Raw genomic sequence first — 9,100 nt, 5'->3', positions numbered from 1 at the left:
ACTACATATGTGGGTAAGTCAAACCAAGTGACATTTTCATAATTCAAAGCCATTTACATAGGTGGGTTGAGGGAATACAATTTTTCAAAACCAATTCCAATTTCAAAACACCAATTTGGGAAAAGCCATGACCCTTTTATTTATTCACCATATCCGTGCACCCTATAAGTTCAAAATCGTTAATAAAGTATGAACAATTCATAACAAACCATGGGAAAACAATTTAGAAATCAACCTTGTCAAAACCCTCAACCACATTAAAACCCACATTCAAATCCATACAATTTAAACCATGTAAAACACCTATTTTTCATAAATTAAGAATTATGGTAGAGTGACATGCCCGAAATACCAAAGTTATAAAGAGAAATCAACCTTTGAGAGCTCTAACAGATGAGCTTCTTGGAAAACCCCAAGTATCTTGCTTGAGAGATTTTAGAGAGTTTTTGATAGTGTTTTGATTGAGTTATGAGTAGGAAATAACCCCTTAAAGTGCGTTATGGTTGTAGGATATAAGTAAGGTAAAAGGGGAATTGACCAGAATACCTTAATGAAAAGACTGAAAATTGACTGCCCAGTCACTACGCATGACCTTACGAATCGTAGGGTCACCCTACTCCTATTGTCCAGTCGTAGGCTGGACTGTGTCTAGGATCACCAACACTGATTTGGATATGAGTCATACCATACGACTGTACTCGCATAGTCCAGTCGTTGTCAAGGTAGAAAAAAATGGGCATCATACTGGTCATGTTACAGATTACACCAGACTACTCATTGGGAGACACTCATACTCAGAATAGAAAACCTAGTCACCCATACTAGTCAGGCTATGATTGGGTCTATTAGACCCATTAGGACTCATTACGACTCGAAGAAGAGACGTAGTCTAAGAAATAAGGATAAAATTTTAGAATTTTCAAAGACCGAAATCCAGAGTGTTACATTCTCCCCCTGAGGATAATTCGTTCTCGAATGATGAGATAAGGTATCCCTTATCACGATTCAACAAAAAAACACCCCACTCTTACCATTAACAAAGACAAAAAATAAAGATATCAAGGAATTCACAATATCCTTTAACGAAGTTAGAAAACAAAGATGCTAAGGAATACACATACCTCTCGCATAAATGTTTGAAGCAGGAAACAATGATAGTACTTGGACTTTATGTCCTCTTCAGCTTTCGAAGTAGATTTTTCACTCTTTTGGTTCCTCCATAGAACCTTTTCCAAAGCTATGTTCTTCACCCGCAACCGGCTAACTTGCCAACCTAAGATCTCTTTCGAGACTACCTTATATGATAATGAGTCTGAAATGCTAACACTTTCTAAAGAAACTACCAAGGAGGGATCACCGATGCAATTCTTCCATATAGAAACATGAAAGACTGGGTGAATGGAACTCAAACTCGAAGGCAATTCCAACTCATAAGAAACCTTGCCTACTCACCTCAAAATATGGTATGGACCATCATAACGAGGATTGAACTTTCTCTTATTTCTAAACCGCATCACTTATTTCATGGGAGACACCTTCAAGAACACCAAATCGTCTAATCAAACTCTAAGTCCCTTCGCCTAACATCCACATAGGACTTTTGGCAAATTCGGGAAGTATTAAACCTACCCTGAATCACCTTTACCTTCTTTATAGCTTGGTGAACCAACTCAGGACCATACAACCTATTCTCACCGACCTCAAATAACCTAATACGAGACCTACATCTCCTACCATACAAAGCTCGAACAGAGCCATCCCAATACTCAAGTGATAACTATTATTATAAGCAAACTCAATGAGATGCAACTGGTCAACCCAAAAACCACCAAAATCTATCCCATAAGACCTTAGCATATCCTCCAAAGTCTGAATCATCCTCTCTACTTGTCCAGCCGCCTGAGGGTGAAAGATGGTGCTAAGGTTTACCTTAGTCCCCAAACCTCTCCGAAAGGAAGACCAAAAGTGGGATGAGAACTGAGTGCCTCGATAAGATATGATGGAAGTTGGACCACTATACAACTTCACAATCTCCTTACTGAAAAGCTTAGCGTAATATTTCGCCGAATAACTAGTCTTTACTGGTAAGAAGTAAGCAGATTTAGTCATCTTGTCCACCATGACCCACATGGAATCAAATTGATGGAAAAATTGGTGAAGACCGATAACGAACTAATCACTTCCTATTTCCACACGGGCAACTTAATCTCTTGAGACAAACCATCAAGCCTCAAGTGCTCAAATTTTACCTACTGGCACACCGCACACTTTTCCACATCCCTCTTCAGGTTATTCTACCAATAAATTTATTTCAAATTATGGTACATCTTTATTGAACCAGGATGAATGATGTACCTCGAATTATGAGCTTTAGTAAAAATCCTCTCTCACAGCCCATCAACTTAGGAATACATTATCTACCTTGGTACCTTAAAACACGATCACCACCAATTTCAAAAGGCATTACTTTTGATAACCCACAACATATTTGATTTACATCAGAATATGGTCCAAAACCTATTTCTCTTTTACCTCAGCACCAAGAGATGACTTCACCACCTCTTGCACAATCACACCCTATCCTCAGAGTCTAAGAAGCGGACTCCAAGATTAGCCAAATGGTGAATATCCTTCACCAAGCCTCACTTCTGCTCATCAAAATGAGTCAAGCTTCCTATGTTAACCTAATAAGAGCTTCAAAAACCACGTTAACCTTACCTGGATAATAATGAAAACTCATATTGTAGCCCTTGAGCAGATCAAGCCATCTCCTTTGTCGGAGCCTTGACTCCTTTTGAGTAAACATATACCACAAACTCTTATGGTCTGAGAAGATGTCAATATGAACCCAATACAATTAGTGACCCCAAATATTTAAAGCAAAAAAATAGCTAACAACTCTAAGTTATGAGTCGAATAATTCTTCTCACGTACCTTCAACTGCCTAGAAGCATAAGTAACTATTTTACCATGCTGCATCAACACACAACCCAGTCCCACCCGGGACACATCATAATAAATAACAAAACCATCAGTACCCTCGGGTAAGGTCAAGATCGAAGTTGAAGTCAACTTATATTTCAACTTCTCAAAACTACCTTTGCAAGCATCAAACCATTTGAACTTCACCTTATTCTGAGTTAATTTAGTAAATGGGGTAGAAATAGAAGAAAAACTTTCCACAAACCTTCTATAATAATCAGATAAACCCAAGAAACTTTGACTATTTGCTAGAGTAGTGGGTTTACGCCATTTCTTAACCACCGTAACCTTCTGTGGATCCACTATGATCCCTTCACTAGAAACAACATGACCTAGATAAGTCATAGTATTTAATCAAAACTCACACTTAGAGAACTTTACATACAACCGCTGATTTTTCAAGGTTTGCAATAGTCTAGCTCACTTTGTGAATACACCAAAATATCATTAATAAATACAATGACAAAAAAGTCTAAGAACTGAAGGAATACCCAATTCATAAGATCCATAAATACCGTTGGGGCATTAGTCAAACCAAAAGACATCATGAAATGACCATATCAGGTTTGAAAAACAGTCTTAGGGATATCCACTTCCCCAATATCCAGCAGATGGTAAGTCGATCGAAGATCAATCTTAGAAAAATTCTTAGCTCCCTAAAGCTGGTCAAATAGGTCATCAATTCTAGGAAGCAGAGACTTATTCTTCATATTCAACCTATTTAATTGGCAGTAATCTATACACATCCGAAAGGACCCATTTTTCTTATGCACGAAAAGAATCGTAGCACCCTATAAAGAAATACTAGGGCAATAAAACCCTTATGTAGAAGATCTTTCATCTACTTCTAAAGTTCTTTCAACTCAGTAGGAGCCACTCGACAAAGAGGGATAGAGACAGGACGACTATCCAGAAGAAGATAAATCCAAAAATCAATTTTCCTATCTGAAATACTTATTCCTCTCCTTATTACAAAATCCAAGATGCACCTGCCCACAGAAATAATAAGGGGTATAATATGGAGCCGACTGAGCTAACTGGTCAGAGATTCAGCACCGTGTTCCTTAAATCCACTGTTGCTCTAGAAAAGGTGATCACCAGATAGCTTAGGATATGGAGCACTAGTCATTAAATATGAATCAGAATTGCCCCACTTCTTCTTAGAACACTGCCTGCCATCTCTACCACTATTCTACTTGCCACTACCTTGTTCAAAAAATTGAGCTCTCTAAGTCTGCCTTTCTCCTATTTTAGACTTTTTTTGTTCTCATCCTCCACTTGTTGTATATGCACCACAAGCCTCAAAATATCCATGTCACTATTCACCAAGGTAACTTTGAATTCTAACACCAAGTCTTAAGACAAGCTCAAAGCAAACTTCCTCATCTTATCCCTCATGCTAAACACTAGCTCAGAAACATAACGAGACAACCTGTGAAAATTGAAGGAAAACTCTTTCACAACCATCTTGCGTGGCTTTAAATTAATGAACTCCTTAGCCATTGACTCCCTCAATTCCTGGGGAAAGAAATGACCAAGAAAAGCACCCGAGAAATCCTCTAATAAAGCCAACTCCAGAGCCTCACCTCTAGACTGATACCACTTCTCATACCATTGATACGACATATCCTTCAGCTGGTATATAGTGAACTACACACCCTCATAATTAGAAGCACATATCATATTGAGAATCTTCTCCGTCTCATCTATGAAACCTTAAGGATCTTTCTCAACCCTAAAACTAGTAAAGGTCAAAGGATTTAGCCTCATAAACTTCCCAACTCTAGTAGCCCTAGAAGAACTCACAACAGCACCAGTAGGACCCAACTGACATGACAGATGAATGGAATGACAAAACTCAACATTGGTAATATCTCCTTGAGATGACCGAGCAGGAGTATTACAAGCTAAAAAAGGTTTATTTGGGACCGGTGGAATTCTACTAGGCCAATACGAAGCAGCAACCCTAGATCAGGTCTGAACTCCTTAAGTAGGATGAGCCCCGTTCATATTGTCCTCAAGCAGGATAGAGGAGTTTCCACGAACATTAGATATTTTGGGAGGCATGATCTAAAAAGTGAACAAATAGGAATTTTAGGGGACTTTAAGACCTTAGACTTTACAGCCCATAAGTAGATCATAAGGAAAGAAACATTCCTAAATGCTTGACACGACCCAAACCAGGGCCTTATCGTAATGGGCATCTCAAGCCCAACTAGAATCGGAGACCACCCCCAATGCCTACCCATCCAACCTACATATACCTTGAGAAAGATGAATTCTGAACATATTACAAGATAGTGTATTTTTATCAATCCCTATTCTGGGATAAGTCCATAACCGTGACCAACCCAAGAATGTCCAACCATCCCGTACCAACCAATATCCATAATCAAAACCAAAATAATAACCAAGCATCTATCCATAACATAATATAAAAGGATGGAACAATCATAAATATAGTAAAACAATATTAGGCCCAATACCAATGTCAATACTAAGGTTGATACCACTACCGACACCACCCATTCTAACCCATAGTAGTTCCACGAAACCTCTAACCAAAAGAGAAAGATGTCCATAATATGAAATGAAGCATTCCAAAGTATGGAAGATCACCACTATAATCTAATAGTTGATCCTAAATCCGATCACAAAATAGGAGGAGTAGAATAGACTTTTCCTGGATCGCTTGGGGATACAGTCGCTCGAAGATATGTTAGAGGGTGAACTCTAGCAAGTACTCAGGATAAGGATAAAGTGATACCAACCTTTAAAACCAAGTAAACACCATATGCACATATATCCATATATATATATAATCCATAGCGGGAAAGGGAACTGGGTTTAACATACATTTAAAACCTTTAACTTATGTGTATGTAGCTTAACCATCCTAGAACTACCCATAAGCTATATGTGTCCATTGTAACCCCTTGAACGGGCCTTGATACGTGTAGCCGCATGAATTATAAATACCATAGGAGTAGGGATTCCCAAGTACCCTTCTTTCTCCATGATACATATACACAAGTGTAACTTAGGGGATTACCATGTACCCCATATGGTTATCATGACCTATCCTCATGTTGGCATAATGAGTTTCCAGCGTCCGTCCATTCGACTCACACCTTTACGATTAGCTATCACACCCTGCCATTATTTTCCTATTAAAACCATTTCCACACAACCAAACCACCATTCCATTTATTATTAACAAAGGCTATAAGTAGTGGTATCATTATACCGACTGTAGCTTGCAAGCTATGTCCTTAGCCAACCTTTTAGAAGAGAAAGTATTCCTATGTACCCATAGAATACATTATTTAGTTACTTGAGGGTTTCCAACATACCCCACAAGATGTTCACTTTTATGTTTGCTTGAGGGATTCCCTTGTACCCCACAAAGATGTTCAATTTAACCATTATCATGACCACCAAGACATTACCATTTAACCATTCCAAACCATTTATACAATTGAGTTTCATTACTAAGTTATCCTGTACAGTAGTTCAATTAAAACTCCAACAGTAGAGTAAAAGCATCCTCATAGGCATTTTATCAAACATGTTAAGAGAAAGTGTTTCTAAATCCAAAACCAAGTACCAAATAACCATTCCCATGCAACCAAGTGTTCCAACCGTCATTATAATATGAAAATCATAAGTAAAAGACATGAGAAAACCATTACCAACCATTATGATCGAAACCCCCGACATATGTTTGAAAACCTAAAATCATACATCAATTAAACCATGAAAACAATTCATAAAATATGCCTTTAGTTAGAATTAACAATGACAGAGGAGTAACTTGCCTTAATTTGAGAAGAAGATGAGAAGAAACCACCCTCTTAAGCCCCAAATTAATCCTATTGATGAAACCCTAGACTTTCTTGACCTCAGAGCCTTTGAGAGAATTTAAGAGAGTTTTTCAGTGTTTATGATTAGAATAGTAGGGTAAATGATGACCAAAATGTGTTTTAAGCTGTGGGGTCTTAGAAAGTTAAGAGGGGAAATGTCCAGATTACCCCCTACTTAAATTGCATAAACTTCCCGTAGGTGGGTATGACTCTACTATACCATCCGTACCTTAGGGTACAAGTAGTACCCTAACTCATATCCTAGACCCCTCCTTGGACCCCCATACTAACCAACATACGACCCATCATGCCCAAATCATACCCTAAGGAATGAGTAGTACCCTATATTTTATACCCTGGATAGAATGTGATCAAGGACAAACTGATTAACATATGAGTTAGCTCCATATGATTCATACCCTAATATATGACCAGTTTGTTGTACACTCGTACCTTGGATAGAATATATCCCACCAGACTAATTAAGACACGACTAAGACCCGCCTAAATTGTATCATAACATAGGATTATTACCCCTAGTCGTATGATGTCCAATGAGTTCAAAACTCAAAAAATTTTCCAAGGATCAAAACCCAAGGTGTTTCAGTCTCCCCTACTAGGATCATTCATCCCCGAATGATAGACAAGTTAGTGCACGCACGATTTACACCCCAAGATACCTCTACTCTTACCTTTAACAAAGATTCAAAGAAATTAATCTTTCATTAAATCAAAACCAAGAAATAAGTATATTATAAAGAACACATACCTTAAGTATAAATATTCGGATTGGAAAACAAATACAAATACTTGTACTTTATGTCCTCTTCTGCTTCCAAAGTAGCCTCTTTCACTTTGTGATTCTTCCATAGAACATTAACCGAAGCTACATCCTTGGTCCGCAACTGACGAAACTGTCGATCCAAGATCTCAATTGGGATTTCTTCATATGATAAAAAATCTGAATACCTAAACCCTCCAATGGAACAATCGATTAAGGATCACCTATACACTTTCTCAACATAGAGACGTGGAATACCGGGTGAATGGAGCTCAAACTAGAAGGCAACTCCAATTCATAAGCAACATTACCAACCCTTCTCAAAACCACATAAGGACTAACATATCGGGGACTGAGCTTCCCCTTTTTCCTAAACCGCATTACTCCCTTCATGGGAGATACCCTTAGGAACACCCGATCCGTAACCTCAAACGTCAAGTCCCTATATATTACATCCGCAAAAGTTTTTTGACGACTTTGGGTATCCTTAAGCCTATCCTGTATCACCTTCACCTTTTCCATAGCCTAATAAAAAATACAATCCAAACATATCCGCCTCACAAACCTTGAACTACCAAATAAGAGATCTACACCTCCTACCATACAATACCTCAAAAAGGGCCAATCCAATACTAGAATGGTAACTATTATTATAAGCAAACTCTATAAGAAGTAGATGCTCAACCCAATTACCACCATAGTTACATACGCATGAAGCATATCCTTTAATGTTTGATTACTCCTCTCTGTTTGCCCATCCATCTATGGATGAAAAAAGTACTCAGACTCACCTTAGTCCCTAACCCCTTCTGAAATGATCGCCAAAAGTGAGATCAAAACTGTGTACTACGATCAGAGATGATAGAAATAGGGACTCCATGCAGCTTCACAATCTCATGAAGATTCAACTTCATATAATCCTCAGCCAAAAAGTTAGTCCTCACTAGGAAAAAGTGAGCTAACTTTGTCATCCAATCCACGATGACCCAAATCAAATCAAATTAATTTCGAGACCAAGGAAGACTGGTATCTAATAATGACCACTACCCACTTCTATTATGGTAATTCAATCTCTTGATACAACCCTCTGGGCCTCATGTGAGTAACCTTTACTTATTTGCATGCTATACACTTGGTTACGAAGTTAGCCATATCCCTCTTCACACTATTCCACCAATACATCTCCTGGAGGTCATGATATATTTTCATCAAACTGGGATGAACAACATAGAGCGATTCATGCGCCTCAGCCAAAATCCTTTTATGCAAACCATCGACGTCAGGAACACATAACCTCCCTTAGTACCTCAAGGTACCATTACCACTAATGTTAAATACCATCACCTTATGCACACCTATATCACTCTTGATTTTTATTAAGATAGGATCTGGTATTTGGTTCTCCTTGATCTCTACACCAAGAGACGACCGCACCACTTTTTGTACCAAAACACCACCATCCTCAGAGTCTAGA

Source organism: Capsicum annuum, chromosome 1 (genome assembly GCF_002878395.1).
Source record: "Capsicum annuum cultivar UCD-10X-F1 chromosome 1, UCD10Xv1.1, whole genome shotgun sequence".
NCBI classification, from domain to species: Eukaryota; Viridiplantae; Streptophyta; class Magnoliopsida; order Solanales; family Solanaceae; genus Capsicum; species Capsicum annuum.
The sequence above is the reverse complement of the archived record's forward strand: the minus strand, read 5'-3'. Positions refer to the sequence as shown.